Below are 13,714 nucleotides of genomic sequence, written 5' to 3' on the forward strand. Positions count from 1 at the left end.
TCTTTACACACAGAGTCACACACTTGAAAGTAAAAGACTTTGTTCTATAGTGGAGGGGGTGGACACAATTTGCAAACAGTCCTCAAAGTTAAATATGTACTTTTAGAACTACTTTGGATTTAATGTGAGGATGCTTTTAGTTGTCATCTTTAAATATCTAAATGGTAGGATAGTAAATAGGAAATATTTCCTCTTAATAGACCTAGAAAAAAACAGGGGCTTTTCACTCTAGTGAGAACCTGGATTACATTGTCTTAGTGGTCGATGTAGAGTTCCTTTTACAGGATTTTATGTCCAGATGAGCACGCACTTGTCAAGGCATAAAAGAGCACGATTAAACACGAAACATGATACATTTCAGCACAGTACAAGCCCCTCGGTCCATGATATGCAAACGTTTTACTCAAGATCAACCTAATGTTCTCTCTCACGTAGGCCTCTGTTTTCTATCATCTGTGTGCTTTAAATGCCCCTAATGTATCTGCCTCTACCACTGCCCCAAAGGCATTCCAAACATATACACACATATATCCATACACAGACCTTTTGGTCTACATATCCATGCTCACCCAGCTGGTGCCAGTGGCCTGGGTTCAACCTTGCTCTTCTATATAATGTAGCTAAAGTGCTTCTTAATCACTTTTTCTGGCAGCTCATTCCATATACTCACCTCCTTCTGATCCCTTTTAAATCTTCCCTAAACCTATCCTCTTTGTTTTGGTCTCAACCTTGGGGAAAAGATTGTTATCTTCTGCCATATCTATGCCTGCTAGATGTGTATAAAATAAGGTCTCCTGTCCTCCCACATTTCAAGGAATAATGGTTATTTTGCCTAAAACCTTGTAAGTGCATGCCGAAACAGGTAGGAAATTGGAAAGAAACGGGTTTAAAAACAACAAATTGATCTGGCTGTCAGTGAACAGCATAGATCACTAATATAACGACATCTTAAATTAGTTATTTCAATCTGATAAGCTAAATTACCATTGGTAGATTCCAGAGGTATAGATTTGGATTGGGATGTTTTAGATTGGAATCTACTTTTTCCTTGAATTTAAGTGAGTTTATAGGCAAATTTCTATGATTCATTGGTTTTCACCTTGATGCTAAATTAGGCAGGGAGGTTGTAAATTAACTCACCATATACTCCCCTTGAGATTAATTTTCCTTCAGGCATTCACAGTATGATAAAATAGAATCAATGAAAAGACTACACAAAGATTGACAAGCAACTGTTGTGCAGAAGACTTTTTTTAAAAAAATCTAGGTAAATACACTGAGAATGTGAGATGTAGAGTCCTTGAAAATGAGACCCTGGACTGTGGAGTCTGTTCAGAGATGAGGTGCGTGAAACTTGATGGTGTGAGATCCAAGGCTCCTGTTTTTAGGTATTTGTGTTACTATTCCAGGCTGTGATGCAACCAAAGATTGGTCATTTAAGGTCATTACAAAAATTACTACTTTTATTAGGAAAATATGTAAAATCACTGCCATTAAAAGGACTTAACATTTTTGAAGACTGTGCGAATGTATTTCCTGTATATTAGATTCCAGAAAATCAAAGGTTGGGTCAATAATAGAGGCTGCTGTTGGGTACCTGGAAAAGGTATGAGGGGAGTGAAATTAATGAACGTGGATTTGTTGTGCTTATCTGTGAATATTAGTGGAACAATAATGCAGTTGTAGTGATGTACAGTGTAGAAATGGGACCCTTCATCCATGGATTTCATTGTGACCATCAGTTTACCCAGATCTTACGTGAGCTTCATTTTTATGCCCACTTTCTCATCTTTCCTACACTTCCCAAATCTATCACCTACCGAAAGGCAATTTACAGCCAATATTTAACCTTTAGAATGGGATCTGGGAGGAGACCCACTCAGTCATAGGAAGAACATGCAAGCGTGTATAGACATCAGAGTTCAGGACTGGACCTGGTGCACATCTCAACTAGTACCACTGTCTGGCCTGATGGAACATTAACCATAGTTATGCACCAGAAAAGTTTATTTCACCTTATATATTCTGTCATGAAGTAAGCTGCTTATATTAAATTTATACTGAAATGACGAGCTTTAGTTCTCATACCCACTGTTTTCAAAAAAATGTTACAGCTGAATCAGTCAATTCCTACTGGGTTGGTCCACATGTTCAACAAAGTGGCCTCCCAGTTTATGTTGGTTGTCATTGATAGAGGCCACAGCAGTGCACTACCTCCCTATCTCACCAACATTCAGGGCACATCTCCCACCCACTTTTCTGTTTTCCAAAGGGATTGCTCTTAATGTGACTCGGTTATCCACTTGTACTTACCACAGATCTCCCTCCTGGCACTTTCTCTACACGTGACTAGTACTACACCTGCCCCTACACCTCTGACCATCACTCAGGGCCCCAAACAAACCTTCAGGAGAGGTGATGTTTCACCTGTGAGTCTGACGAGGTCGTCTTGTATCTGGTGCTTACGGTACAGCTTCCTGTGCATTGGTGAGACCTGAGGCAGTTTGGGAGATGCTTTGTTGAGCACCTTTGCCCTATCAATCACAAAAGGTAAGATCTCCCAGTGGCTATTCACTTGACTTCCCATTCCATTCTGACATTCCTGTCCATGGCCTTTTCTACTGCTATGATGAGGCCACTCTCGGTCTGGAGGAGCAGCACCTCATATGCCATCTGGGTAGCCTCCAACTTGATGTCATGAACACTGATTTCTCGAACTTGTCAGTAATTCTCCCTCCCCCTTTTTCCATTCCTCATTCTGGTTCCCCCCCCTTCTTTGCCCACCACCTCCTCCCATTTCTTCCACTGAGGTCCACTGTCTTCTCCAATCAGATTCCTCTTCCTTCACCCCTTTAACTCTTCCACCTATCCCCTTTCAGCTTCATCTCCCATTCGCACCCACCAACCTTCCATCTCACCTGGTCTACCTATCGCATTCCCTCCCCCGCCACCTTATTCCGGCATCTTTCCAGTCCTCATGAAGAGTCTCCATCTGAAGTCAACTGTTTATTCCCTTCCATGCACAGATGGTGCCTGACTTGCTGAGTTCCTCCAGCATTTTGTGCGTGTTGCAGTGAGATTAGATTTGTTTTTTTTTTGCACTAGAGACTACAATGCAAATTATATTTTACCTTAAAAACCAATTTTAAATGTTGTAATAAGATACCAAAATTCTGAACATTTTTATTTTTAACTAATTTAAGCATATTTTTTATTTTAACATAATTGAATGTAATTATGTACATTTTAAATTTAAATACCACACTTTTTAAAGCCAGTGACTCTGTTCTGGTCTCTGACCACAAGTTATTTGTAGGACAACAGATCTACAAATTTTTGGATATTAAGGAAATAGAGGGATATGGGGTTGGTGCCATAGTGACCATGATCACTATGATCTTCCGGTTTAAGATGGCGCTACTGAGGGTGACCGAAAGCTTACTGGTAGTTCAAATGGGAAGAAATTCAACTAAAAACATTATTAATAGCACCTTTTCTAAGTAAATTGTGGTAAACTATCACCTCAATCAATGAATAGCCGAGCAAAGGTCATGTGGATTCAAGGGATGGGCTGTGCTGCTGTGTTGCAAAAATGACGCAGATGGAGTTGGAGTGAGTGATTCGGAGAGGAGGAGTCAAGGCAGAGGAGTTTCAATGTCCGTCCAACTACACCGGGTGTAAGGTTGGATTACTGTAAGACCCGAGCCGATCTGGAGAGGTTGAGAACAGCTTCAGGCTGGTCTTAGCCCGGAGTATTTCATTACGGCAGGGCCCAGGTCCTAATGCCAGGTATGATCTGCTGTTTGGACAATTTAAACACCAGCCCGGATAGACTGGAAAGGCAGGGTGTTGGGACTGGAGGTGAGATCTGGGCCAATTACGCTTCCTCTCCTGTGATGTTCTCCCCTCTCTCTCCGACTGTGAGACTGCCCCGGCTGCTGTGCTTCATGTCTGTGAGCTTCGTGGCGATCTGCCCTGCTAATATGATGAACTGAGACTGAGGCTTTGGGCCTGCTGTGGGCTGCTCCGGGGATTCAGATCTAAGGACTCAGTCTGGTTCAGAATGCTGTGCTCACTTCCGTATTTACATGATTTGTGTTTTTTCTTCTCTCTTTCTCTGTGCATTGGGTGTTGGCCTTTTTAAAAAAAAAATGGGTACTTTCGGGCTTGCTTTGTGGCTTCCTGTAAGCAGGTAAATTTCAAGCGTGTATAATTTATAAATTCTTTAACATCAATAGCTAAGCAATGTGGGATGTTCAAACACAGCTATGAGTTACCATCATACAGTAAAATTCCTGTGTTTACTAGAATATTCCAACTTGCAGTCACACTATGGTACTTGCTGGAGTTTAGAGGAATGGCGGGGGGGGGGGGGGTTCTCATTGAAATCTATCGAACATTGAAAGGCTTGGATAGAATGGATGTGGAGAGAATGTTTCCCAGAATGGAGCAGATGACACAGCCTAGGAATACAAGGACATCCTTTTGAACAGAGATGAGGAGAATTTTATTTAGCCAAAGGGTGGTGAATTTGTGGAATTCATTACCAGAGACAGCTGTGGAGGCCAAATCAATGGGTATATTTAAAGCAGAGGTTGATAGTTTCTGATGAGTAAGGGTGTCAAAGGTTATGGGAAGAAAACAGGGGAATGAGGTTGAAAGGGATACTAAATCAGCCAAGATGGAATGGTGGAGCACACTCAATAGGCCGAATGGCCTAATTTGACTCCTATGACTTATGATCCTGCAGACCTATAAATCAGCCATGATGGAATTATAGAGCACACTTGATGGGCTCAATGGCCTAATTCTGCTTCTTTGACTTATGGTCTTATCATCTTAAATTTGTTCTGTTCTGATACTGGATCCATGCCCATGTGTGAACTTTTTAACAGGTCACTGAGTAATCAGGATTAGAAATGTTGGCATGCATCCAAGCAGTGACAATTGGGTATAGCCATCAGACTGACAAAGGGAAAGAATGGTCCATAGACATTTATATGAAATGAATTGGCGGCATGGATTTTAGTTGAATTAAAACATAACAGGACTGAGACACAATATACATTGGGAATAGATTTTTTTTTGGACTGGTGACTGTTCTCAATATTTGCATTCTGCTGGTATACCCTCTGCTCAAAAGTGTAATTAGTAGAATCAGATATTACAGAAACAGGTCCTTCAACACATAAGACCATAAGAAGTAAGAGCAGAATTAGGCCATTCTGCCCATTGTGTCTGTTCTGGCATTCGATCATTGCTGATTTATTATCCCTCTCAAACACATTCTCCTGCTTTCTCCCCTTTGACACCCTGACTAAACGAGATCTTACCAACCTTCGCTTTAAACATACCAAATGAACTGGCCTCCATGCCATTTGTGGCAATAAATCCAGAGATTCACCACCCTGTGGTGAAAGAAATTCCTCCTCATCTCTGTTCTAAAGGGATGTCCTTGTATTCTGAGGCTGTGCCTTTTGGTCCAAGACCCCGCAACTATTGGAAACACCCTCTCCACGTCCACTCTATCTAGACCATTTATTATTCAATAGGTTTTGATAAGATTCATCCGTCATTCTTCTAAACTCCAGTGAGTCATGTAGACAGTGCAGGCCATCGCCCCATTTACACTAATATCACTGCATTCTACCCATCAATTGCTTCTGGACCATGAACTAGGCCCAAGCCACTGATCTCCCACATAGTTACTTATTCATCTACTCAACTCCAGGCCCTTGTTTGGCTTGTGACAGCCAATTTTCCCCACCCTATTATCTCAGTATTGGGCAGCAGATTCCCATCATAAGGCAGTACACACTTGTTGCAAGGTTCAAAGTAAATTTATCATTAAAATACCTAATAAATTTGCCACTGAGTGTATGTTCATGGTCTTCTGCTGTTGTGGGTTCGACGTGTTGTGCATCCAGATACAGTATGCTCTTCTCACACCACTGCTTTAACGCAGTGGTTATTTGAGATTCTGTTGGTTTCCTGTCAGTTTTAACCAGTCTGGCCATTCTCCACTGACCTCTCTGATTAACAGGGTGTTTTCGCCCACAGAAATGCAGCTCACTGGATGTTTTTCGTTTCTGAACTATTCTGTGTAAACCCTGGAGACTGTTGTGCGTGAAAATCCCAGGAGATCAGCAGAGGCGTACCAGCTCCTGCCTGAGAGGCGACTTGGATCTGCTCCAGTTTGCTTACCAGAGCAGCAGATGCCAGCTCATTGGATCTTCACACAACTCTGGGAAACCTGGACAGCAAGGATGTAAATATCAGGATGCTCTTTATCGTCTACAGCTCAGCATTTAATCTCATCATCCCCTCAAAACTAATCAGCAAGGTCCAACACCTTGGCCTCAATACCTCCTTGTGCAATTGGATCCTGGATTTCCTCACTTGTAAGCCTCAGTCAGTTCGATTGGCAACAACACCTCCTCCTCCACAGGTGCACCACAAGGCTATGTGGTTAGACCCCTGATCTACTTATGACTGTGTGGCTAAGTACAGTTCCAATACCATATTCAAGTTTGTTGATGACACCACTATTGTTGGTCGAATCGGCTTATAGGAGGGAGATTGAAAATTTAGCTGAGTGGTGTTATAACAACAACCTCACCCTTAATGTTAGCAAGACCAAGGAACTGATTGTAGACTGCAAAAGACAGAAACCAGAAGTCCATGAGCTAGTCCTCATCAGAGGATCAGAGATGGAGGGAGTTAACAACTGTAAATTCCTGAGCAACACACACAAAAAGCTGGAGGAACTTAGAAGTACAGTCAACATTTTGGGCCGAAACCTTTCGACAGGACTGTTTTGTGTATGTTGCTCAGATTGCCAGAATGTGCAGATTTTCTCTTGTTTGTGATTAAATTCATGGAAGTTACTGTTTCATAGGATCTGTCCTGGACCCAGAACATAACTGCAATTGCAAAGAAAGCATGGTAGCCCCTCTACTTCCTTTAGAGTTTGCAGATGGCATGACATCTAAAACTTTGACAAACTTCTATACATGTGTAGTGGAGAGTGTTTTGACTGACTGCATCATGGTCTGGTATGGAAACACCAATCCCTTTGGATGGAAAATCCTACAAAAGGTAGTGAATTTGGCCCAGTACATCACAGGTAAAGCCCTCCCAACCGTTGAGCACATCTACATGAAACATTGTTGTGAGAAAGCAGCATCCATTATCAGAGATCCTCACCACCTAGGCCATGCTCTTTTCTCACAGGTGCCTTCAGGTCAAAGGTACAAGAGTCTCAGGACTCGAACCACCAGGTTCAAGAACAGTGACTACTCACAGCCATCAGGCTCCTGAACAAAGGGTTAACTACACTCACTTCCCCATCCATTGAGATGTTCCCACTACCAATGATCTCACCTTAAGGACACTTTACTTAGTTATTTCATGTTCTCATTATTTGTTGCTATTTATTTATATTTGCATTTTCACAGTTTGTTGCCTTCTGTACTCCAGTTGATCTTTCATTGATCCTGTTATAGTTACTATTCTATAGCTTTGCTGAGTATGCCCGCAGGAAAATGAATCTCAGGGTTTCATAGGGTGGCATTACGTACTTTGACAAAAATCTACTTTCAACTTCGAGCTTCTGAGATACTTTCAACTTTGAGCCTGGCACCAACAACTATCCCACTGTCAAAGTCACTTAGAGCACATTTCTTCCCCATTGTGATGTTTGGTCTGAACAACAGCTGAATCCCTTGTCCACATCTGCATGCCTTTATGCATTGAGTTGCTGCCACATGACTGGTTGATTATATATTTGCATTATATAACAGGTGTACAGGTGTACCTAATAAAGTGGCCACTGAGTGTACATGTCAGCATACACTATTTGCAGATTCATTTTCTTGCAGGCATTGACAGGAAAAGAAGTACAATGGAATTTGTGAAAAACTATACATAAGCAAAAAATGAAACAGACATTGGACTCACAATAGACAGCGATTATCGTATGCTCTGGGTATATGATAATTTTTAGGCAGTACTTACATGAATCATAAATGAAGCTTGTATGAACTGGTCTAGACCTGGGTAGGAGTTGGATGGCAATTGCCTTTATTGAAAGTGCAATCTCTGTATTGTCTGGGGAAAATTCCATTAATGGTCTAGCCTTGGAGTCCAAGCTGACAGACACATTAACCTGTGAATATTATTTTGTGATACCATCAATGCAAATTAAGGTTTTACAGATTGCCAGCTTGCTCTACAAGATATAATTGATATCGACTATCTGAAACGTCACTTAATTAGATGGTATGAGATGGGGATGGAATGATTTTTCTGTAAACATCTAAACACATGCTAAAGATTTAAAGATTAGCTTTATTTGTCAAATGTATATCAAAACATACAGCGAAATGCGTTGTTTGCATCAACAGCCAACACAGTCCGCAGATGTGCTGGAGGCAGCCCACAGGAGTCACCATGCTTCCAGCACCAACATAGCATGCCCACAATTTGCTAACCCTAACCCGTCCATCTTTGGAATGTGGGAGGGAACCAGGGGAACTGGCTAGTTTTGCTGCTGTTGTTGCTTGTTGTGTTCTATGTTGTTCTACATGTTATGCTGGTGCCAGAATGTGTGGGGACACCTTTGGTCTGTCCCCAGCATATCTTTAGATGTGTTGGATGTTAACGCAAACTACAAATTTCACTGTATGTTTTGATGTGCATGTGATAAATATAATTAATCTGAATCCGAAACCCACATAGTCATGGGAGAACGCACAAATTGTCGAATGAATCCTCAGTCTTATTAACCACAAAACATTAAAATTATCTCAGTGTAAAAAAAATCAAGCAATATCCACACTTGTTCATTAACTGGTGGTGGCAACAAGAAAATAACTTGTTGCCCCAGTTTACTAATGACACCCAATATGGACGAAGAACCAGCTAAGAGTTTTATGCCAACTTTTGAATGCCTTCAGGGGCTTCTTAGAGGGACTAAATATTTTAAAAGAGTCGAGGAACAGAGTTATAAGTATCTGTTCTAGCATTGACTCATCTTTCTATGTATAAAGCACAGTAAGTGGCTCCATGTGTATAGTGGAATTAACTATTTTAATTCAGACATTGCTGGCATATTTTTGAGTTGAGAAATTGTAAGGAAAGAATTAAATTTGCTTTCTCCTTAGTATATGCTAAAATGAAAATACTCTATAGTTAACACATGAATATTGTGGCAATGCCTCTAGTTTCTTAGAAGTTTGCATGGATTCAGCATGTTGTCTAAAAGTTCAACAAATTTAGAGAAATGCATAGTGGGATGTATCCTGACCGGTTGCACGAAAGCCTGGTACAGAAACACCAATACCCATGAATGGAAAAGCCATTAAAAGGTAGTGGATACAGCCCAGTCTATCACAGGAAAAGCCCTCCTCACCATTGAGCACATCTACAAGGAGCACCGCCACAAGAGAGCAACATTCATCATCAGAGGTGCACACCATCCAGACCGTGCTCCCTTCTCACTGCTGCAGCAAAAAGGAGGTACAGGAGCCTCAGGTCCCACATCACCAGGTTCAGGGACAGTTATTACCCCTTAACCATCAGGCTCCAGAACTAATGTGGATGACTTCACTTACCTCAACACCGAACTGGTTCCACAACCTGTGGACTCAGTTTCAAGTCCTGTATACCGCATGTTATCAATATTATTTATTACTTATATATTAATATTATTTGTTTGTTTTTACACATCTGTTGTTTGTCCATCTTTGTGTGTCATTTTCACTGATTCTATCGTATTTCTTTATATCTCCTGTGAATGCCATCAAGAAAATAAATCTCAATAGCATATGGTGACATAGATGTACTTTGATAATAAATTTACTTTGAACTTTGATAATGTATAACATAAAATGAAAATGTTTAACTCAAAACGATATTAGTCTGGTATATGGGAATGTACAAAGGAACAAGTCCACAGTCATGTTTTTATGAACTTAGTGTGAGTATCAGTCTACACCCTTGAGAACTGACGATGGTGAAAAACGTGTCTCTGGAAAGGGGAAGTTGATTCTGCAGGCACAAATACCTTCGAATATTGTCCTGTGAGGGTAAATAGTTTTTGAAAGGTATGAAAAGATGCACCACCTTGGTGCAAACTGGAACCTTCCCTCAGGCTGGGTTGCAACCAGCACTGGGGTAGAGAGAGAAGGCTGCTTGTTGGATAACTGTGGTTCCCTCTGGGATTGTACAGATAAGTTCATTGAATGGACTCACTTTCCGGTACTCCACCACTCGTGTTCTCAGTAATATATTTTTTGTTTTTGCTTAGTTTGACCTCTTTTGTGCATTGATTGTTTGTCAGTATTTGTTTCTGTGTAGTTTTTCATTGATTCTGTTGTACTTTGTCTTACTGTCAATGCCTGCAAGAAAATGGTGACATACTATAGTCGTACTTTGATAATATATTTACTTTGAACTTTGGCTGATAAACATTATTTTGTTCCCTTCTCGATTTCATTCAGTATTCTTCCTTCCTTTTGTATTTTATTCTTTATATAATTCCAATAAAGTGTGTTTTTATAACCTTTAAGTCACATGCAGTGCCTCCTTTGTTTGTGGGCACCTCTTGCTGTTGAATCAGAAAAGGACAAAGAACGGTGAAGGAGTGAATTGCCTGATATCTGTTTACAGAATTCAACATTCTGAAATGAAACAAAATCTTTATCTCTTGAACCAACTGATAGGATGTTAATTGCTAGGCTACAAGGAGAACACAGGAGAATGGGGTTGAGAGGGAAAATAAATCAGCCATGATCAAATGGCGGAACAGACTCGATGGGTCAAATGGCCTAGTTCTGCTCCTATGCCTTATGGTCTTATAGGAGATGTTCTATGTTCTATATTCATATATTAGCCCACATCTTCTTCAATTAAGTGGCCTCATTACAGCCATTCTCCACATTGTAGCAAAAGTTACAATGATAGAGCGATAGAGCACTAGAGCAAAGAAACAGGACCTTCGGCCCTTCTAGTCCATGCAAAATGTTACTTTGCCTAGTTCCATCGAACCATGCCTGGGTATAGCCTTCCTGACCCCTCCTATCCATCTACCTATCCAAACTTCTCTTAACTGTTGCAATCAAATCTGCATTCACTATTTCCTCTGGCAGCTCATTCCACACTCACCCCACATTCTGAATGAAGAAGTTCTCCCTCAGGTTCCCCTTAGATATTTCACATTTCACCCTTAACCGATGACCTCTAGTTCTACTCTCATCCAATCTCAAGAGAAAAAGCCTGCTTGCATTTACCCTACAAACACCTTTCATAATTTTGGTAACCACTACCAAATCTCCCCTCATTCTCCTGCATTCCAGGGAATAAAATCCTAATGAATTCAACCTTTCCCCATAACCCAGTCCCTCAAGTCCCAGCAGCATCCTTGTAAATTTTCTCTGCACTTTTCAATCTTATTGATATCTTTCCTGTAGGGAGGTGACCAGAACTGCACACAATGCTCCAAACTTGGTTTCACTAATGTCTTATACAACTTCAACATAACATCCCACTTCCTGTACCCACTAAACCTAACTTGGAATGTGGGAGGAAACCCACACGATCACGGGGAGAATGTACAATCTCCTTACAGAGCAGCAGGCGGGGATCAAATCCCAATCTTACGACTGCTGCTGTAATGTCGTTACGCTAACCCCTACACTACTGAGCCGTATAAACGCAGATGAGTCACGGAGCTTGAAACTATTTCTTGGTTAGGTCCTTGTGGTTAAGTCTGTGTTGCTTCCAGTTCTGCTGTATGTATCTCTAAACTTCAAAAGTCCAAAGTTCAGGATAAATTTATTGTTGGAGCTATGCATCTGTTTTCTATCTGCATTTCATTCTGTGTTGTGCATTTATTATAGTAGATATTCATGGTAGGGGTGGTGTGTGTGGTAAAGGCAAAGGAATAAGTTACGTATTCATGTTTAGTTTTTAGTGCTGGGGACCGCTGGGTGTCATATCTTTTAACGACTTAACTTCACTTAAGTTCTCTTGTACATTTAATGTCGCTAGTTTTAGTTTCATCGCTTCAAGATTGTATGTTTTGCTAGTTGCTAATAAAGGATCGAATACACTTCTTTGACTTTTTGGAACATTATTATTAGATTAATCAGAGGGCACATACAGGATAACTCCCCGTGTTTGATCGCCAGCAGCGACATTGGTTTGTTCAAGTTGCTGAAAAGTACATTTATATCACCATATACTATTTTTTCATGGAATCAGAAAGGGAGCACAACCAACAGTAGCAAGAGAAGAAGAGAAGGCCAATTAGCCTCTCAAGCCTTGCTTTGCCATTCAATAAGACCATGGTTTAGCTTACCGTGACCCCAGCAGTACCCTTTTCCCATTTCCCTGGAGTTCCACAGCCTGTAAATGTCTGTCAGTCACTGCCTTCAATATATTCAATGATGCTGCACCCACTGAATTGAATTGAATTGACTTCATCTCTTACATCCTTCATATACACGAGCAGTAAAAATCTTCACATTACATCTCCGTCTGAATGTGGAACGTGCAATTTATAGTAATTTGTCATGAATAATATGTACAACAGTCAATATAACATAGAAATACAATTGTATCAGCGTGAATTAATTAGTCCGACGGCCTGGTGGAAGAAGTTGTCCTGGACCCTGTTGGCCCTGGCTTTTATGCTGTGGTACCGTCTCTCAGATGGTAGCAGCTGGAACAGTTTGTGGCTGGGGTGACTCGGGTCCCCACACCTGTCTTTGTAAATATCCTGAATCATGGGAAGTTCACATCTACAGATGCGCTGGGCTGTCCGCACCACTCTCTGCAGAGTCCTGCAATCGAGGGAAGTACAGTTCCCATACCAGGCAGTAATACAGCCAGTCGGGATGCTCTCAGTTGTGCTTCTGTAGAAGGTTCTTAGGATTTGGGGTCCATACCAAACTTCTTCATCTGTCTGAGGTGAGAGAGGCGCTGTTGTGCCTTTTTCACCACACAGACAGTATGTACAGACCATGTGAGATCCTCGGTGATGTTTATGCCGAGGAATTTAAAGCTGTTCACCCTCTCAACCCCCAGATCCATTGATGTCAATAGGGATTAGCCTATCTCTATTCCTCCTGCAGTCCACAACCAGCTCCTTTGTTTTTGCGATACTGAGGGAAAGGTCGTATTCTTGACACTACTGTGTCAGAGTGATGACTTCTTCCTGGAAGTCCAGGATCCAGCTGCACAAGGCAGGATGAAGGCTGAGGTCTCTGAGCTTCTTGTCGAGCCTGGAGGGAATTGTGGCATTGAATGCTGAACTGTAGTCCAAGAACAGCATTCTCACATAAGCATCCACAGAGGAGAATTGAAAAGGTGTCTGACCTTATGAGGGGAAAAATTCACTCCGATCTAAATCTGGAATGAGGGATCAAAGATCAACTTATTTTTAACTTTACAGATACAGGGCTAACAAGCCTGAGCCACCCAATTATACCCATGTGACCAATTAACCTACTAATCTGTACGTCTTTGGAGGAAGCTGATGAAACTGGAAGAAATCCACAGAGTCAGTGGGAGAACATGAAAACTCCTCACAGACAATGGCGGGAATTGAACCCAGGTCACTGGCGCAGTAAGGCATTATGCTAACTGCTGTGCTACTGTGCAGCCCCATAAACATTACTCTCCATATATATTTATACATATTAGGTACTGG

The sequence above is a fragment of the Mobula birostris genome, chromosome 1 (assembly GCF_030028105.1).
Source record: "Mobula birostris isolate sMobBir1 chromosome 1, sMobBir1.hap1, whole genome shotgun sequence".
In the NCBI taxonomy this organism is placed as follows: Eukaryota; Metazoa; Chordata; class Chondrichthyes; order Myliobatiformes; family Myliobatidae; genus Mobula; species Mobula birostris.